Source organism: Moschus berezovskii, chromosome 13, assembly GCF_049115385.1.
Source record: "Moschus berezovskii isolate FMDL1 chromosome 13, NW_MosBer_1.0, whole genome shotgun sequence".
In the NCBI taxonomy this organism is placed as follows: Eukaryota; Metazoa; Chordata; class Mammalia; order Artiodactyla; family Moschidae; genus Moschus; species Moschus berezovskii.
In genome coordinates, this window is record NC_142472.1 from 89,384,763 (window position 1) to 89,404,122 (window position 19,360).

Sequence of the window (19,360 nt, forward strand, 5' to 3'; positions counted from 1 at the left end):
ACGGAAGTCAGGTCCCCTTTGCTGTTGGAAGGGGAACTTCACGGTTCCTCTCCAGGCCTTAAATGCACAGGGGCTCATCTCAAATGAAGTCCATAAAGTGTGTTCTCCTCTAAAAGGGGACGGCTGTGTGAGGGAACTTTCTGAGTCGAATAAAGGGTGTCAAGTACCTTTTTGCCTTTCAAGATGGAATGTGGTATTTCTCTTGAGATGCTGCAACGCAAAATTTCCTCATCTCGCATTGATGGGATAATTTTGGGGTGTTTCTCGAGTTGCCGCAGGAAGCTGGGGGTGCTTCTCGAGTTGCAACGGGGACCTCAGGAACTCGCTGGGGTTGCTTCAGGGAAATCAGGTCCCTTTTGCTGTTGGTAGGGGAACTTCCGGGTTCTTCTAGAACCCTTAAATGTGCACAGGGGCTCATCTCGAATTGAGTCCATAAAGTGTGTTCGCCTCTAAAAGGGGACGGCTGTGTGAGGGAACTTTTTGAGTGGAATAAAGGGTGTCAAGTACATTTTTGCCTTTGAAGAGGGAATGTGGTATTTCTCTTGAGATGCTGCGTCGCAAAATTTCCTCATCTCGCATTGAGTGGATAATTTTGGGATGTTTCTCGCGTTGCGGCAGGAAGCTGAGGGTGCTTCTCGACTTGCGAGCATGACCTGAGGAACTCGCTGGGGTTGCTTCAAGGAAGTCATTTCACCTTTGCTGTTGGTAGGGGAACTTCCGGGTTCTTCTAGAACCCTTAAATGTGCAAAGGGGCTCATCACAAATTGAGTCCATTAAGTGTGTTCTCTTTAAAAGGGGACGGCTGTGTGCGGGAACTTTCTGAGTCGAATAAAGGGTGTCAAGTACCTTTTTGCCTTCCAAGAGGGAATATGGTATTTCTCTTGAGATGCTGCATCGCAAAATTTCCTCATCTCGCATTGAGGGGATAATTTTGTGGTGTTTATCCAGTTGGGTCTGGAACCTGGGGGTGCTTCTAGAGTTGCGACGTCAACCTCAGGAACTCGCTGGTGTTGCTTCCGGGAAGACAGGTCCCCTTTGCTGTTGGAAGGGGAACTTCCGGGTTCCTCTCCAGACCTTAAATGCACAGGGGCTCATCTCGAATTGAGTCCATAAACTGTGTTCTCCTCTAAAAGGGGACGGCTGTGTGAGGGAACTTTCTGGGTCGAATAAAGGGTGTCAAGTACCTTTTTGCCTTTCAAGAGGGAATGTGGTATTTCTCTTGAGATGCTGCATCGCAAAATTTTCTCATCTCGCATTGAGGGGATAATTTTGGGGTGTTTCTGGAGTTGCGGCGGGAAGCTGGGTGTGCTTCTCGAGTTGCGACGGGGGCCTAAGGAACTCGCTGCGGTTGCTTCATGGAAGTCAGGTCCCCTTTGCTGTTGGAAGGGGAACTTCCGGGTTCCTCTCGATCCCTTAAATGTGCACAGGGGCTCATCTCGAATTGAGTCCATAAAGTGTGTTCTCTTCTAAAAGGGGATGGCTGTGTGAGGGAAATATCTGAGTCGAATAAAGGGTGTCAAGTACCTTTTTGCCTTCAAGAGGGAATGTGGTATTTCTCTTGAGATGCTGCATCGCAAAATTTCCTCATCACGCATTGAGGGGATAATTTTGGGGTGTTTCTCTAGTTGCGGCAGGAAGCTGGAGGTGCTTCTCGAGTTGCGACGGGTACGTCACGAACTCGCTGGGGTTGCTTTAGGGAAGTCAGGTCCCCTCTGGTGTTGTAAGGGGAACGTCCGGGTTCCTCTCAAGCCCTTCAATCTGCACAGGGGCTCATCTCTATTTGAGTCCAAAAAATGTGTTCTCCTCTCCAAAGGGGATGGCTGTGTGAGGGAAGTTTCTGAGTCGAACAAGGGGTGTCAAGTAACTTTTTGCCTTTTAACAGGAATGTGGTATTTCTCTTGAGATGCTGCATTGCAAATTTCCTCATCTCGCATTGAGGGAATAATTTTGGGGTGTTTCTCCATTGCGGCGGGATGCTGGGGGTGCTTCAAGAGTTGCGACAGGGACCTCAGGAACTCGCTGGGGTTGCTTCACGGAAGTCAGGTCCCCTTTGCTGTTGGAAGGGGAACTTCAGGGTTCCTCTCCAGGCCTTAAATGCACAGGGGCTCATTTCGAATTGAGTCCATAAAGTGTGTTCTCCTCTAAAAGGGGACGGCTGTGTGAGGGAACTTTATTAGTCGAATAAAGGGTGTCAAGAACCTTTTTGCCTTCCAAGAGGGCATGTGGTATTTCTCCTGAGATGCTGCATCGCAAAATTTCCTCATAACGCATTGAGGGGATAATTTGGGGTGTATCTCGAGTTGCGGCGGGAAGCTGGGTGTGCTTCAAGAGTTGCGACGGGGACATCAAGAACTCCCTGGGCTTGCTTCAGGAAGTCAGGTCCCCTATGCTGTTGGAAGTGGAACGTCCGGGTTCCTCTGGAGCCCTTAATAATGCAGAGGGGCTCATCTCGAATTGAGTAAATAAAGTGTGTTCTCTCCAAAGGGGACGGCTGTGTGAGGGAACTTTCTGAGTCGAACAAAGGGTGTCAAGTACCTTTTTGCTTTTCAAGAGGGAATGTGGTATTTCTCTTGAGATGCTTCATCGCAAAATTTCCTCATCTCGCATTGAGGGAATAATTTTGGGGTGTTTCTCGAGTTGCGGCGGGAAGCTGGGGGTGCTACTCGAGTTGCGACTGGGACTCAGGAATTCGCTAGGGTTGCTTCAGGGAAGTCAGGTCCCCTTTGCTGTTGGAAGGGAAACTTCAGGGTTCCTCTTGAGCCCTTAAATGTGCACCGGGGCTCATCTCCAATCGAGTCCATAAAGTGTGTTCTCTTCTAAGAGGGGATGGCTGTGTGCGGGAACGTTCTGAGTCGAATAAAGGGGGTCAAGTACTTTTGGCCTTTCAAGAGGGAATGTGGTATTTCTCTTGAGAGGCTGCATGACACAATTTCCTCATCTCTCATTGAGGGGATAATTTTGGGGTGTTTCTCGAGTTGCAGCGGGAAGCTGGGGGTGCTTCTCGAGTTGAAACGGGGACCTCAGGAACTCGCTGGGGTTGCTTCAGGGAACTCAGGTCCCCTTTGCTGTTGGAAGGGGTACGTCCGGGTACCTCTCGAGCCCTTAAATGTGCACAGGGGCTCATCTCGAATTGTGTCCATAAAGTGTGTTCTCTCCAAAGGGGACGGCTGTGTGAGGTAAATTTCTGAGTCGAACAAGGGGTGTCAAGTACCTTTTTGCCTTTCAAGAGGGAATGTGGTATTTCTCTTCAGATGCTGCATCGCAAAATTTCCTCATCTCACATTGAGGGGATAATTTTGGGGTGTTTCTCGAGTTGCGACGGGGACCTCAGGACCTCGCTCCGGTTGCTTCAGGGAAGTCAGGAACCATTTGGTGTTGGAAGGGGAACTTCCGGGTTCCTCTCGAGCCCTTAAATGTGCACAGAGGCTCATCTCGAATTGAGTAAATAAAGTGTGTTCTCTTCTAAAAGGGGATAGCTGTGTGAGGGAAATCTGAGTCGAATACAGTGTGTCAAGTACCTTTTTGCCTTTTAAGAGGGAATGTGGTATTTCTCTTGAGATGCTCCATTGCAAAATTTCCTCATCTCGCATTGAGGGGATCACTTTGGGGTGTTTCTCGAGTTGCGGCGGGAAGCTGGGGGTGCTTCAAGTGTTACGACGGGGACCTCAGGAACTCGCTGGGGTTGCTTCAGGGAAGTAAGGTACCCTTTGCTGTTGGAAGGGGAATTTCCGGGTTCCTCTGGAGCCATTAAATGTGCACAGGGGCTCATCACAAATTGAGTCCCTAAATTGTGTTCTCTTCTAAAAGGGGACGGCTGTTTGCGGGAACTTTATGAGTCGAATAAAAGGTGTCAAGTCCCTTTTTGCCTTCCAAGAGGGAATGTGGTATTTCTCTTGAGATGCTGCATCGCAAAATTTCCTCATCTCGCATTGTGGTGATAATTTTGGGGTGTTTCTCGAGTTGCGGCGGGAAGGTGGGGGTGCTTCTCGAGTTGCGACGGGTACGTCAGGAACTCGCTGGGGTTGCTTCAGGGAAGTCAGGTCCCCTATGGTGTTGGAAGGGGAACATTCGGGTTCCTCACAAGCCCTTCAATGTGCACAGGGGCTCATCTCGATTTGAGTCCATAAAATGTGTTCTCCTCTCCAAAGGGGATGGCTGTGTGAGGGAAGTTTCTGAGTCGAATAAAGTTGTCAAGTACCTTTTTGCCTTTTAAGAGGGAATGTGGTATTTCTCTTGAGATGCAGCATTGCAAAATTTCCTCATCTCGCATTGAGGGAATAATATTGGGGTGTTTCTCCATTGCGGCGGGATGGTGGGGTGCTTCAAGTGTTACGACAGTGACCTCAGGAACTCGCTGGGGTTGCTTCAGGGAAGTCAGGTCCACTTTGATGTTGCAAGGGGAAATTCCGGGTTCCTCTAAAGCCCTTAAATGTGCTCAGCTCCTCATCTGGAATTGAGTCCATAAAGTGTGTTCTCCTCTAAAAAGGGACGGCTGAGTGAGGGAACATTCTGAGTCGAATAAAGGGTGTCAAGTACCTTTTTGCCTTTCAAGAGGGAATGTGGTATTTCTCTTGAGATGCTGCATCGCAAAATTTCCTCATCTCGCACTGAGGGAATAATTTTGGGGTGTTTCTCTAGTTGTGGGGAGAAGCTGGGGGTGCTTCTCGAGTTGCGAAGGGACCTCAGGAACTCGCTGGGGTTGCTTCAGGGAAGTCAGGTCCCCTTTCGTGTTGGAAGGGCAACTTCCGGGTTCCTCTCGAGCCCTTAAATGTGCACAGGGGCTCATCTCGAATTGAGTCCATAAAGTGTGTTCTCCTCTCCAAAGTGGATGGCTGTGTGAGGGAACTTTCTGAGTAGAATAAAAGGTGTCAAGTAGCTTTTTGCCTTTCAAGAGGGAATGTGGTATTTCTCTTGATATGCTGCATTGCAAAATTTCCTCATCTCCCATTGAGGGGATATTTGGGGTGTTTCTAGAGTTGCGGCGAGATGCTGGGGGTGCTTCTCGAGTTGCGACGGGGACGTCAGGAACTCGCTGTGGTTGCTTCAGGTAAGTAAGGTCCCCTTTGCTGTTTTAAGGGGAACTTCCGGGTTCCTCTGGAGACTTAAAGGTGCACAGGGGCTCATCTCCAATTAAGTCCATAAAGTGTGTTGTCTTCAAAGGGGACGGCTCCGTGAGGGAACTTTATGAGTCGAATAAGGGGTGTCAAGTATATTTTTGCATTTCAAGAAGAAATGTGGTATATCTCTTGAGATGCTGCATTGCAATATTTCTTCCTCTCGCATTGAGGGAATAATTTTGGTCTGTTTCTCGAGTTGCGGGGGGAAGCTGTGTGTGCTTCAAGAGTTGCGACGGGGACCTCAGGAACTTCCTGGTGTTGCTTCAGGGAAGTCAGGTCCCCTTTGCTGTTGGAAGGGGAACTTCCGGGTTCCTCTCGAGCCCTTAAATGTGCACAGGGGCTCATCTCGAATTGAGTCCATAAAGTGTGCTCTCCTCTCAAAAGGGGATGGCTGTGTGAGGGAACTTAGTGAGTCGAATAAATGGTGTCAAGTAGTTTCTGCCTTTCAATAGGGAATATGGTATTTCTCTTGATATGCTGCATTGCAAAATTTCCTCATCTCGCATTGAGGGAATAATTTTGGGGTGTTTCTCGAGTTGCCTCGGGAAGATGGGGGTGTTTCTCGAGTTGAGACGTGGACCTCAGGAACTCGCTGGGTTGCTTCAGGGAAGTCAGGTCCCCTTTGGTGTTGGAAGGGGAAATTCCGGGTTCCTCTCGAGCCCTGAAATGTGCACAGGGGCTCATCTCGAATTGAGCCCATAAAGTGTGTTCAGCTCTAAAAGGGGCCAGCTGTGTTAGGGAAATATCTGAGTCGAATAAAGGGTGTCAAGTACCATTTTGCCTTTCAAGAGGGAATGTGGTATTTCTCTTGAGATGCTGCATCGCAAAATTTCCTCATCTCGCATTGAGAGGATAATTTTGGGGTGTTTCTCTAGTTGCAGCTGGAAGCTGGGAGTGCTTCACGAGTTGCGACGGTGACGTCAGGAACTGGCTGGGGTTGCTTCAGGGAAGTCAGGTCCCCTTTGCTGTTGGAAGGGGAACTTTCAGTTTCCTCTCGAGCCCTTAAATGTGCACAGGGGCTCATCTCTAATTGAGTCCATAAAGTGTGTTCTCATCTCGAAAGGGGACGGCTGTGTGAGGGAACTATCTGAGTCGAATAAAGGGTGTCAAGTACCTTTTTGCCTTTCAAGAGGGAATGTGGTATTTCTCTTGAGATGCTGCATCGCACAATTTCCTCATCTCGCATTGAGGGGATAATTTTGGGGTGTTTCTCCAGTTGCGGCGGGAAGCTGGGGGTGCTTCTCGAGTTGCGACGGGAACCTCAGGAACTCGCTGGAGTTACTTCAGGGAAGTCAGGTCCCCTTTGCAGTTGGAAAGGGAACTTCCTGGTTTCTCTCGAGCCCTTACATGTGCCCAGTGGCTCTCTCGAATTGAGCCCATAAAGTGTGTTTTCCTCTAAAAAGTGACGGCTGTGTTAGGGAAATTTTTGAGTCGAATAAAGGGTGTCAAGTACCTTTTTGCCTTACAAGAGGGAATTTCGTATTTCTCTTGAGATGCTGCATCGCAAAATTTCCTCATCTCGCATTGAGGGGATAATTTTGCGGTGTTTCTCGATTTGAGGCAGGAAGCTGGGGGTGCTTCAGAGTTGCGACGGGGACCTCCGGAACTCGCTAGGTTTGCTTCAGGGGAGTCAAGTCCTATTTGCTGTTGCAAAGGGAACTTCTGGGTTGCTCTCGAGCCCTTAAATGTGCACAGGGGCTCATCTCGAATTGAGTCCATAAAGTGTGTTCTCCTCTAAAAGGGGATGGCTGTTAGAAAAATTTCTGAGTAGAATAAAGGGTGTGAAGTACCTTTTTGCTTTTCAAGAGGGAATGTGGTATTTCTCTTGAGATGCTGCATCGCAAAATATCCTCGTCTCGCATTGAGGGGATAATTTTGGGGTGTTTCTCGAGTTGTGGCAAGAAGCTAGAAGTGCTTCAAGAGATGCGACGGGGACCTCAGGAACTCGCTGGGGTTCCTTCAGGGAAGTCAGGTCCCCTTTGGTGTTGGAAGGGCAACTTCCGGGTTCCTCTCGAGCCCTTAAATGTGCACAGGGGCTCATCTCGAATTGAGTCCATAATGTGTGTTCTCCTCTAAAACAGGATGGCTGAGTGAGGGAACTATCTGAGTCGATTAAAGGGTGTCAAGTACCTTTTTGCCTTTCAAGAGGGAATGTGGTATTTCTCTTGAGATACTGCATCGCACAAATTCCTCATCTAGCTTTGAGGGAATAATTGTGTGGTGTTTCTCGAGTTGCGGCGGGAAGCTGGGGGTACTTCTCGAGTTGCGACGGGAACCTCAGGAACTCGCTGGGGTTGCTTCAGCGAAGTCAGGTCCCCTTTGGTGTTGGAAGGGGAACTTCCGGGTTCCTCTCGAGCACTTAAATGTGCACAGGGGCTCATCTCGATTTGAGTCCATAAAGTGTGTTTTCCTCTAAAAGGGGACAGCTGTGAGAGAACTTTCTGAGTCGAATAAAGGGTGTCAAGTACATTTTTGCCTTTCAAGAGGGAATGTGGTATTTCTCTTGAGATGCTGCATCGCAAAATTTCCTCATCTCGCATTGAAGGGATAATTTTGGGGTGTTTCTCGAGCTGCGGCGGGAAGCTGGGGATGCTTCTCGAGTTGTTAAGGGGACCTCAGGAACTCGCTGGAGTTACTTCAGGGAAGTCAGGTCCCCTTTCCTGTTGGAAAGGGAACTTCCGTGTTCCTCTCGAGCACTTAAATGTGCACAGGGGCTCACTCGAATTGAGTTCATCAAGTGTGTTCTCCTCTAAAAGGGAACGGCTGTGTTAGGGAAATTTCTGAGACGAATAAAGGGTGTCAAGTACCTTTTTGCCTTACAATAGGGAATGTGGTATTTCCTTGAGATACTGCATCGCAAAATTTCCTCATCTCTCATTGAGGGGATAATTTTGGGATGTTTCTCGCGAGTTTAGGCAGGAAGCTGGGGGTGCTTCATGAGTTGCGACCAGGACCTCAGGAACTCGCTGTGTTTGCTTCAGGGAAGTCAGGTCCTCTTTGCTGTTCCAAAGGGAACTTCTGGGTTCCTCTCGAGCCCTTAATTGTGCACAGGGGCTCATCTTGAATTGAGTCCATAAAGTGTGTTCTTCTCTAAAAGGGGCCGGCTGTGTTAGGGAAATTTCTGAGTCGAATAAAGGGTGTGAAGTACCTTTTTGCTTTTCAAGAGGGAATGTGGTATTTTTCTTGAGACGCTGCATTGCAAAATTTCCTCATCTCGCATTGAGGGGATAATTTTGGGGTGTTTCTCGAGTTGCGGCGGGAAGCTGGGGGTGCTTCTCGAGTTGCGACGGGAACCTCAGGAACTCGCTGGGGTTGCTTCAAGGAAGTCAGGTCCCCTTTGCTGTTTGAAGGGGAACTTCCGGGGTCTTCTCGAGCCCTTAAATGTGCACAGGGGCTCATCTCGAATTGCCTCAATAAAGTGTGTTCTCCTCTAAAAGGGGACGGCTGTGTGAAGGAAATTTCTGAGTCGATTATAGGGTGCTAAGTACCTTTCTGCCTTTCAACAGGGAATGTGCTATTTTTCTTGAGATGCCGCATCGCAAAATTTCCTAATCTCCCATTGCGGGGATAATTTTGGGGTGTTTCTCGAGTTGCGGCTGGAAGCTGGGGGTGCTTCTCGAGTTGCGACTGGAACCTCAGGAGCTCGCTGGGGTTGCTTCAGGGAAGTCAGGTCCCCTTTGCTGTTGGAAAGGGTACTTCCATGTTCCTCTCGAGCACTTAAATGTGCACAGGGGCTCACTCGAGTTGAGTCCATAAAGGGTGTTTTCCTCTAAAAGGGGACGGCTGTGTGAGGGAAATTTCTGAGTCGAATAAAAAATGTCAAGTACCTTTTTGCCTTACAAGAGGGAATGTGGTATAACCATTGAGATGCTGCATCGCAAAACTTCCTCATCTTGCATTGAGGGGATAATTTTGGGGTGTTTCTCGAGTTGCGACGGGGACCTCAGGAACTCGCTGGGGTTGCTTCATGGAAGTCAGGTCCCCTTTGGTGTTGGAAGGGGAACTTCCGGGTTCCTCTCGAGCCCTTAAATGTGCACAGGGGCTCATCTCGAATTCAGTCCATAAAGTGTGTTCTCCTCTGAAAGGGGACTGCTTTGTGAGGGTACTTTCTGAGTCGAATAAAGGGTGTCCAGTATCATTTTGCCTTTCAAGAGGGAATGTGGTATTTCTCTTGAGATGCTGCATCGCAATATTTCCTCATCTCGCATTGAGGGGATAATTTTGGAGTGTTTCTCGAGTTGCAGCGGGAAGCTGGCGGTGCTTCTCGTGTTGCGACGGGGACCTCAGGAACTCGCTGGGGTTTCTTCAGGGAAGTCAGGTCCCCTTTGGTGTTGAAAGGGGAACTTCCGAGTTCCTCTCGAGTCCTAAAATGTGCCCAGGGGCTCTCTTGAATTGAGTCCATAAAGTGTGTTCTCCTCTAAAAGGGGACTGCTGTGTGAGGGAACTTTCTGAGTCGAATAAAGGGTGTCAAGTACCATTTTGCTTTTCAAGAGGGAATGTGGTATTTCACTTGAGATGCTGCATCGCACAATTTCCTCATCTCGCATTGAGGGAATAATTTTGGGGTGTTTCCGAGTTGCGGCGGGAAGCTGGGGGTGCTTCAAGTGTTGCGACGGGATCCTCAGGAACTCACTGGGGTTGCTTCAGGGAAGTCAGGTCCCCTTTGGCGTTGGAAGGGGAACTTACGGGTTTCTCTCGAGCCCTTAAATGTGCACAGGGGCTCTCTTGAATTGAGTCCAAAAAGTGTGTTCCCCTCTAAAAGTGGACGGCTTTGTGAGGGAACTTTCTGATTCGAATAATGGGTGTCAAGTACCTTTTTGCCTTTCAAGACGGAATGTTGTATTTCTCTTGAGATGCTGCACCGCAAAATTTCCTCATCTCGCATTGAGGGGATAATTTTGGGGTGTTTCTCGAGTTGGGTCGGGAAGCCTGAGGTGCTTCTCGAGTTGCGACGGGGACCTCAGGAACTCGCTGGGGTTGCTTCAGGGAATCAGGTCCCCTTTGGTGTTGGAAGGGGAACTTCTGGGATCCTTTCGAGCCCTTAAATATGCACATGGGTTAATCTCTAAATTGAGTCCATAAAGTGTGTTCTCTCCAAAGGGGACCGCTGTGTGAGGGAATTTTCTGAGTCGAATATAGGGTGTCAAGTGCCTTTTTGCCTTTCCAGATAGATTGTGGTATTTCTCTTGAGATGCTGCATTGCAAAATTTCCTCATGTCGCATTGAGGGGATAATTTTTGAGGTGTTTCTCGAGGTGCGGCAGGAAGCTGTGGGTACTTCTCGAGTTGCGACGGGGACCTCAGGAACTCGCTGGGGTTGCTTCAGGAAGTCAGGTCCCCGTTGCTGTTGGAAGGAGAAATTCCGGGTTCCTCTCCAGGAATTAAATGTGCACAGGGACTCATCTCGAATTGAGTCCATAAAGTGTGTTCTCTCCAAAGGGAACGGCTGTTTGAGGGAACTTTCTGAGTTGAATAAAGGGTGTCAAGTGCCTTTTTGCCTTTCAAGAGAGAATGTGGTATTTCTCTTGAGATGCTGCATCGCAAAATTTCCTCAACTCACATTGAGGGGATGATTTTGGATGTTTCTCGAATTTCGTCGGGAAGCCTGGGGTGATTCTCGAGTTGCGACGGGGACCTCAGGAACTCGCTGGGTTTGCTTCAAGGAAGTCAGGTCCCCTTTGGTGTTGGAAGGGGAACTTCCGGGTTCCTCTCGAGCCCTTAAATGTGCATATGGGATCATATCAAATTGAGTCCATAAAGTGTGTTCTCCTGTAAAAGGGTACGGCTGTGTGCGGAAACTTTCTGAATCGAATAAAGCCTGTCAAGTAAATTTTTGCCTTTCAAGAGGGAATGTGGTATTTCTCTTGAGATGCTTCATCGCAAAATTTCCTCATCTCGCATTGAGGGGATAATTTTGGGGTGTTTCTCGAGTTGCGGCGGGAAGGTGGGGGTGCTTCTCGAGTTGCGACGGGGACCTCAGGAACTCGCAGGGGTTGCTTCAGGGAAGTCAGTTCCCCTTTGGTGTTAGAAGGGGAACTTCCTGGTTCCTCCGGAGCCTTTAAATGTGAACAGGGGCTCATCTCGAATTGAATCCATAAAGTGTGTTCTCCTCTAAAAGGGGAAGCCTGTGTGAGGGAACTTTCTGAATCGAATAAAGGGTGTCAAGTATCTTTTTGCCTTCAAGAGGGAATGTGGTATTTCTTTGAGATGCTGCTTCGCAAAATTTCCTCATCTCGCATTGAGGGGATAATTTTGGGGTGTTTCTCGAGTAGCGGCGGGAAGCCGAGGGTGCTTCTCAAGTTGCGACGGGGACCTCAGTAACTCGCTCTTCTTGCTTCAGTGAAGTAAGGATCTCTTTGCTCTTGGAAGTTTAACTTCCGGGTTCCTCTCGAGACCTTAAATGTGCATAGGGGCTCATGTCGAATTGAGTCCGTAAAGTGTGTTCTCTCCAAAGGGGACGGCTGTTTGAGGGAACTTTCTGAGTCGAATAATTGGTTTCAAGTACATATTTGCCTTTCAAGAGGGAATATGATATTTCTTTTTAGATGCTGCATCGCAAAATTTCCTCATCTCGCATTGAGGGAATAATTTTGGGGTGCTTCTTGAGTTGCGGCGGGAAGATGGGGGTGCTTCTCGAGTTGCGACGGGGACCTCAGGATCTCGCAGGGGTTGCTTCAGGGAAGTCAGGTCCCCTTTGCTGTTGGAAGGAGAACTTCCGGTTTCCTCTCCAGGACGTAAATGTGCACAGGGGCTCATCTCGCATTGAGTCCAGAAAGTGTGTTCTCTCCAAAAGGGACGGCTGTGTGAGGGAACTTTCTGAGTCGAATAAAGGGTGTCAAGTACCTTTTTGCCTTTCAAGAGGGAATGTGGTATTTCTCTTGAGATGCTGCATCAAAAAATTTCCTCATCTCGCATTGAGGGATTAATTTAGGTGTGATTCTCGAGTTGCGGCGGGAAGCTGGGGGTGCTTCAAAAGTTGCGACGGGGACCTCAGGAACTCGCTGGGGTTGCTCAGGGAAGTCAGGTCCCGTTTCGTGTTGGAAGGGGAAATTCCGGGTTCCTCTCGAGCCCTTAAATGTGCACAGGGGCTCATCTCGAATTGAGACAATTAAGTGTATACTCCTCTCAAATGGGACTGTTGTGTGAGGGAACTTTCTGAGTCGAATAAAGGGTGTCAAGTACCTTTTTGCCTTTCAAGAGGGAATGTGGTATTTCTCTTAAGATGCTGCATCGCAAAATTTCCTCATCTCGCATTGAGGGGATAATTTTGGGTGTATCTCGAGGTGCGGAGGGAAGCTGGGGCTGCTTCTCGAGTTGCGACGTGGACCTCAGGAACTCGCTGGGGTTGCTTCAGGGAAGTCAGGTCCCCTTTGCTGTAGGAAGGGGAACTTCCGGGTTCCTCTCGAGCCCTTAAATATGGACTGTGGCTCATCTCGAATTGAGTCCATAAAGTGTGTTCTCCTCTCCAAGGGGACGGCTTTGTGAGGCAACTTTCTGAGTCGAATAAAGGGTGTCACGTACATTTTTGCCTTTTAAGAGGGAATGTGGTATTTCTCTTGAGATGCTGCATCGTCAAATTTCCTCATGTCGTATTGAGGGGATAATTTTTGGGGTGTTTCTCGAGGTGCGGCAGGAAGCTGTGGGTACTTCTCGAGTTGCGACGGGGACCTCAGGAACTCGCTGGGGTTGCTTCAGGAAGTCAGGTCCCCATTGCTGTTGGAAGGAGAAATTCCGGGTTCCTCTCCAGGAATTAAATGTGCACAGGGACTCATCTCGAATTGAGTCCATAAAGTGTGTTCTCTCCAAAGGGAACGGCTGTTTGAGGGAACTTTCTGAGTTGAATAAAGGGTGTCAAGTGCCTTTTTGCCTTTCAGGAGAGAATGTGGTATTTCTCTTGAGATGCTGCATCGCAAAATTTCCTCAACTCGCATTGAGGGGATGATTTTGGGTGTTTCTCGAATTTCGTCGGGAAGCCTGGGGTGATTCTCGAGTTGCGACGGGGACCTCAGGAACTCGCTGGGTTTGCTTCAGGGAAGTCAGGTCCCCTTTGGTGTTGGAAGGGTAACTTCCGTGTTCCTCTCGAGCCCTTAAATGTGCATATGGGATCATATCAAATTGAGTCCATAAAGTGTGTTCTCCTGTAAAAGGGTACGGCTGTGTGCGGAAACTTTCTGAATCGATTAAAGCCTGTCAAGTAACTTTTTGCCTTTCAAGAGGGAATGTGGTATTTCTCTTGAGATGCTGCATCGCAAAATTTCCTCATCTCGCATTGAGGGGATAATTTTGGGGTTTTTCTCGAGTTGCGGCGGGAATGTGGGGGTGCTTCTCGAGCTGCGACGGGGACCTCAGGAACTCGCAGGGGTTGCTTCAGGGAAGTCAGTTCCCCTTTGGTGTTAGAAGGGGAACTTCCTGGTTCCTCTGGAGCCTTTAAATGTGAACAGGGGCTCATCTCGAATTGAGTCCATAAAGTGTGTTCTCCTCTAAAAGGGGAAGCCTGTGTGAGGGAAATTTCTGAATCGAATAAAGGGTGTCAAGTATCTTTTTTTCCTTCAAGAGAGAATGTGGTATTTCTCTTGAGATGCTGCATCAAAAAATTTCCTCATCTCGCATTGAGGGGATAATTTTGGGGTGTTTCTCGAGTTGCGGCGGGAAGCTGGGGGTGCTTCTCCAGTTGGGACGGGGACCTCAGGAACTCGCTGGGTTGCTTCAGGGAAGGCAAGACCCTTTGCTCTTGGAAGGGGAACGTCCTCCTTCCTTTCGCGCCCTTAAATGTGGACAAGGGCTCATCTCGAATTGAGTCAATGAAGTGTATACTCCTCTCAAATGGGACTGTTGTGTGAGGGAACTTTCTGAGTCGAATAAAGGGTGTCAAGTGCCTTTTTGCCTTTCAAGAGGGAATGTGGTATTTCTCTTTAGATGCTGCATCGCAAAATTTCCTCATCTCGCATTGAGGGGATAATTTTGGGGTGTTTCTCGAGTTGCGGCAGCAAGCTGGGTGTGCTTCTCCAGTTTCGACGGGGACCTCAGGAACTCGCTGGGGTTGCTTCAGGGAAGTCAGGTCCCCTTTACTGTTGGAAGGGGAACTTCCGTGTTCCTCTCGAGCACTTAAATGTTCACAGGGGCTGATCTCGAATTGAGTCCATAAAGTGTGTTCTCTCCAAAGGGGACGGCTGTGTGAGTGAACTTTCTGAGTCGAATAAAGGGTGTCAAGCACCTTTTTGCCTTTCAAGAGGGAATGTGGAATTTCTCTTGAGATGCTGCATCGCAAAATTTCCTCATCTCGCATTAAGGGGATAATTTTGGGGTGTTTCTTGAGCTGCGGCGGGAATCTGGGGGTGCTTCTCCTGTTGCGACGTAGACCTCAGGAACCTGCTGGGGTTGCTTCAGGGAATTCAGGTCCCCTAAGGTGTTGGAAAGGGAACTACCGGGTTCCTCTCGAGCCCTTTAATGTGCACAGGGGCTCTCTTGAATTGAGTCCAAAAAGTGTGTTCTCCTCTAAAAGGGGAATGCTGTGTGAGGAAACTTTCTGAGTCGAATAATGGGTGTCAAGTACCTTTTTGCCTTTCAAGATGGAATGTTGTATTTCTCTTGAGATGCTGCATGGCAAAATTTCCTCATCTCGCATTGAAGGGATTTTGGTGTTTTTCTCGAGTTGCGTCAAGAAGCTGGGGGTGCTTCTAGACTTGCGACGGGGACCTCACGAACTCGCTGGGGTTGCTTCTGGGAAGTCAGTTCCCCTTTGCTGTTGGAAGGGGAACTTCCGGGTTCCTCTCGAGTCCTTAAATGTTCACAGGGGCTCATCACGAATTGAGTCCATAAAGTGTGTTCTCCTCTCGAAAGGGGACGGCTGTGTGAGGGAACTTTCTGAGTCGATTAAACGGTGTCAAGTACCTTTTTGCCTTTCAAGAGGGAATGTGGTATTTCTCTTGAGATTCTGCATCACAAAATTTCCTCATCTCGCTTTGAAGGAATAATTTTGGGGTGTTTCTCGAGTTGCGGCGGGAAGCAGGGGGTGCTTCAAGAGTTGCGACGTGGACATAAGGAACTCGCTGGGGTTGCTTCAGGGAAGTCAGGTCCCCTTTGCTGTTGGAAGGGGAACTTCCGTGTTCCTCTTGAGCCCTTTAATGTGCACAGGGGCTCATCTCGAATTGAGTCCATAAAGTGTGTTATCCTCTAAAAGGGGACTGCTGTGTGAGGGTACTTTCAGAGTCGAATAAAGGGTGTCAAGTACCATTTTGCCTTTCAAGAGGGAATGTGGTATTTCTCTTGAGATGCTGCATCGCAAAATTTCCTCATCTCGCATTGAGGGGATAATTTTTGGGTGTTTCTCGAGTTGCGGCGTGAAGCTGGGGGTGCTTCTCGAGTTGCGACGGGGACCTCAGGAACTCGCTGGTGTTGCTTCAGGGAAGTTAGTTCACCTTTGCTAATGGAAGGAGAATTTCCGGGTGCCTCTCCAGGACTTAAAAGTGCACAGGGGCTCATCTCGAATTGAGTCCATAAAGTGTGTTCTTCCAAAGGGGACGGCTGTATGAGGGAACTTTCTGAGTCGAATAAATGGTGTCAAGTACCTTTTTGCCTTTCAAGAGGGAATATGGTATTTCTCTTGAGATGCTGCATCACAATTTCCTCATCTCGCATTGAGGGGATTATTTTGGGGTGTTTCTCGAGTTGCGGCGGGAAGCTGGAGGTGCTTCTTGAGTTGCGACGGGGACCTCAGGAACTCGCTGGGGTTACTTCAGGGAAGTCAGGTCCCCTTTGCTGTTGGAAGGAGAATTTCCGGGTTCCTCTCCAGGACTTAAATGAGCACAGGGGCTCATCTCGCATTGAGTCCATAAAGTGTGTTCTCTCCAAGGGGACGGTTGTGTGAGGGAATTTTCTGAGTCGAATAAAGGTTGTCAAGTACCTTTTTGCCTTTCAAGAGGGAATGTGGTATTTCTCTTGAGATGCTGCATCACAAAATTTCCTCATCTCGCATTGAGGGATTAATTTAGGGGTTTTTCTCGAGTTGCGGCGGGAAGCTGGGTGTGCTTTAAAAGTTGCAACGGAGACCTCAGGAACTCGCTGGGGTTGCTCAGGGAAGTCAGGTCCCCTTTCGTGTTGGAAGGGGAAATTCCGGGTACCTCTCGAGCACTTTAATGTGCACAGGGGCTCATCTGGAATTGAGACAATGAAGTGTATACTCCTCTCAAATGGGACTGTTGTGTGAGAGAACTTTCTGAGTCGAATAAAGGGTGTCAAGTACCTTTTTACCTTTAAGAGGGAATGTGGTATTTCACTTAAGATGCTGTATCACAAAATTTCCTCATCTGGCATTGAGGGGATAATTTTGGGGTGTTTCTCGAGGTGCGGCGGGAAGCTGGGGGTGCTTCTCGAGTTGCGACGGGGACCTCAGGAACTCGCTGGGGTTACTTCAGGGAAGTCAGGTCCCCTTTGCTGTAGGAAGGGAAACTTCCGGGTTCCTCTCCAGCCCTTAAATATGCACTGGGGCTCATCTCGAAATGAGTCCATAAAGTGTGTTCTCCTCTCCAAGGGGACGGCTTTGTGAGGCAACTTTCTGAGTCGAATAAAGGGTGTCAAGTACATTTTTGCCTTTTAAGAGGAAATGTGGTATTTCTCTTGAGATGCTGCAAGGCCAAATTTCCTCATCTCGCATTGAGGGGATAATTTTGGGGTGTTTCTCGAGTTGCGGCGGGAAGGTGGGGGTGCTTCTCGAATTGCGACGGGGATTTCAGGAACTCGCTGTGGTTGCTTCAGGGCAGTCAGGTCCCATTTGGTGTTGGAAGGGGAACTTCTGGTTATCTCTCGAGCCATTAAATGTGCACAGGGCCTCATCTCGAATTGAGTCCATAAAGTGTGTTCTCCTCTGGAGAGAGGACGGCTGTGTGAGGGAACTTTCTGAGTTGAATAAAGGGTGCCAAGTACCTTTTTGCCTTCAAGAGAGAATGTGGTATTTCTCTTGAGATGCTGCATCGTCAAATTTCCTCATCTCGCATTGAGGGGATAATTTTGGGGTGTTTCTCGAGTTGCGGCGGGAACATGGGGGTGCTTCTCCAGTTGCGACGGGGACCTCAGGAGCTCGCTGGGTTGCTTCAGGGAAGTCAGGAATCTTTGCTGTTGGAAGGGGAACGTCCGGGTTCCTTTTGAGCCCTTAAATGTGGACAAGGGCTCATCTCGAATTGAGTCAATGAAGTGTATAGTTCTCTCAAATGGGACTGTTTTGTGAGGGAACTTTCTGAGTCGAATAAAGGGTGTCAAGTAACTTTTTGCCTTTCAAGAGGGAATGTGGTATTTCTATTGAGATGCTGCATCGCAAAACTTCCTCATCTCGCATTGAGGGAATAATTTTTGGGTGTTTCTCGTGTTGCGGCCTTAAGCTGGGGGTGCTTCAAGAATTGCGACAGTCACCTCAGCAACTCGCTGGGGTTGCTTCAGGGAATTCAGGTCCACTTTGGTGTTGGAAGGGGAACTTCCGGGTTCCTCTCGAGCCCTTAAATGTGCACAGGGGCTCATCTGGAATTCAGTCCATAAATTGTGTTCTCCTCTCCAAACGGTTAGGCTGTGTGAGGGAACTTTCTGAGTCGAATAACGGGTGTCAAGTACCTTTTTGCCTTTCAAGAGAGAATGTGGTATTTCTCTTGAGATGCTGCATCATCAAATTTCCTCATCTCGCATTGAGGGGATAATTTTGGGGTGTTTCTCGAGTTGCGGCGGGAACATGGGGGTGCTTCTCCAGTTGCGACGGGGACCTCAGGAGCTCGCTGGGTTGCTTCAGGGAAGTCAGGAACCTTTGCTGTTGGAAGGGGAACGTCCGGGTTCCTTTTGAGCCCTTAAATGTGGACAAGGGCTCATCTCGAATTGAGTCAATGAAGTGTATAGTTCTCTCAAATGGGACTGTTTTGTGAGGGAACTTTCTGAGTCGAATAAAGGGTGTCAAGTAACTTTTTGCCTTTCAAGAGGGAATGTGGTATTTCTATTGAGATGCTGCATCACAAAACTTCCTCATCTCGCATTGAGGGAATAATTTTTGGGTGTTTCTCGTGTTGCGGCCTTAAGCTGGGGGTGCTTCAAGAATTGCGACAGTCACCTCAGCAACTCGCTGGGGTTGCTTCAGGGAAGTCAGGTCCACTTTGGTGTTGGAAGGGGAACTTCCGGGTTCCTCTCGAGCCCTTAAATGTGCACAGGGGCTCATCTGGAATTCAGTCCATAAATTGTGTTCTCCTCTCCAAACGGTTAGGCTGTGTGAGGGAACTTTCTGAGTCGAATAAAGGGTGTCAAGTACCTTTTTGGCTTTCAAGAGGGAATGTGGTATTTCTCTTGAGATGCTGCATCGCAAAATATCCTCTACTCGAATTGATAGGATAATTTTGGAGTGTTTCTCGAGTTGCAGCGGGAACCTGGGGGTGCTTAAAGAGTTGCATGGGGAACTCAGGAACTCGCTAGGGTTGCTTCAGGGAAGTCAGGTCCCATTTGGTGTTTGAATGTGAAATTCCGAATTCCACTCGAGCCGTTAAATGTGCACAGGGGCTCATCTCGAATTGAGTCCATAAAGTGTGTTCTCTCCAAAGGTCACAGCTGTGTGAGGGAACTTTGTCAGTCGAGTAAAGGGTGTCAAGTGCCTTTTTGCCTTTCAGGAGAGAATGTGGTATTTCTCTTGAGATGCTGCATCGCAAAATTTCCTCATGTCTCATTGAGGGGCTTATTTTGGGGTGTTTCTCGAGTTGTGGAGGCAAGCTGGGGGTGCTTCTCGAGTTGCGATGGGGACCTAAGGAACTCGCTGGGGTTGCTTCAGGGAAGTCAGGTCCCCTTTAGTGTTGGAAGGGGAAATTCCGGGTTCCTCTCGAGCTCTTAAATGTGCCCGGGGGCTCATCTCGAATTGAGTCCATAAACTGTGTTCTCTCCAAATGGGAAGACTGTGTGAGGGAACTTTCAGGGTCGAATAAAGGGTGTCAAGTGCCTTTTTGCCTTTCAAGAGAGAATGTGGTATTTCTCTTGAGATGCTGCATCGCAAAATTTCCTCATGTCGCATTGAGGGGATAATTTTGGGGTGTTTCACGAGTTGCGGCAAGAAGCTGGGGGTGCTTCTCGAGTTGCGACGGGGACCTCAGGAACTCGCTGGGGTTGCTTCAGGGAAGTCAGGTCCCCCTTTCTCTTGGAAGGAGAACTTCCGGGTTCCTCTCGAGCCCTTAAATGTGCACAGGTGCTCATCACGAATTGAGTCCATAAAGTGTGTTATCCTCTAAAAGG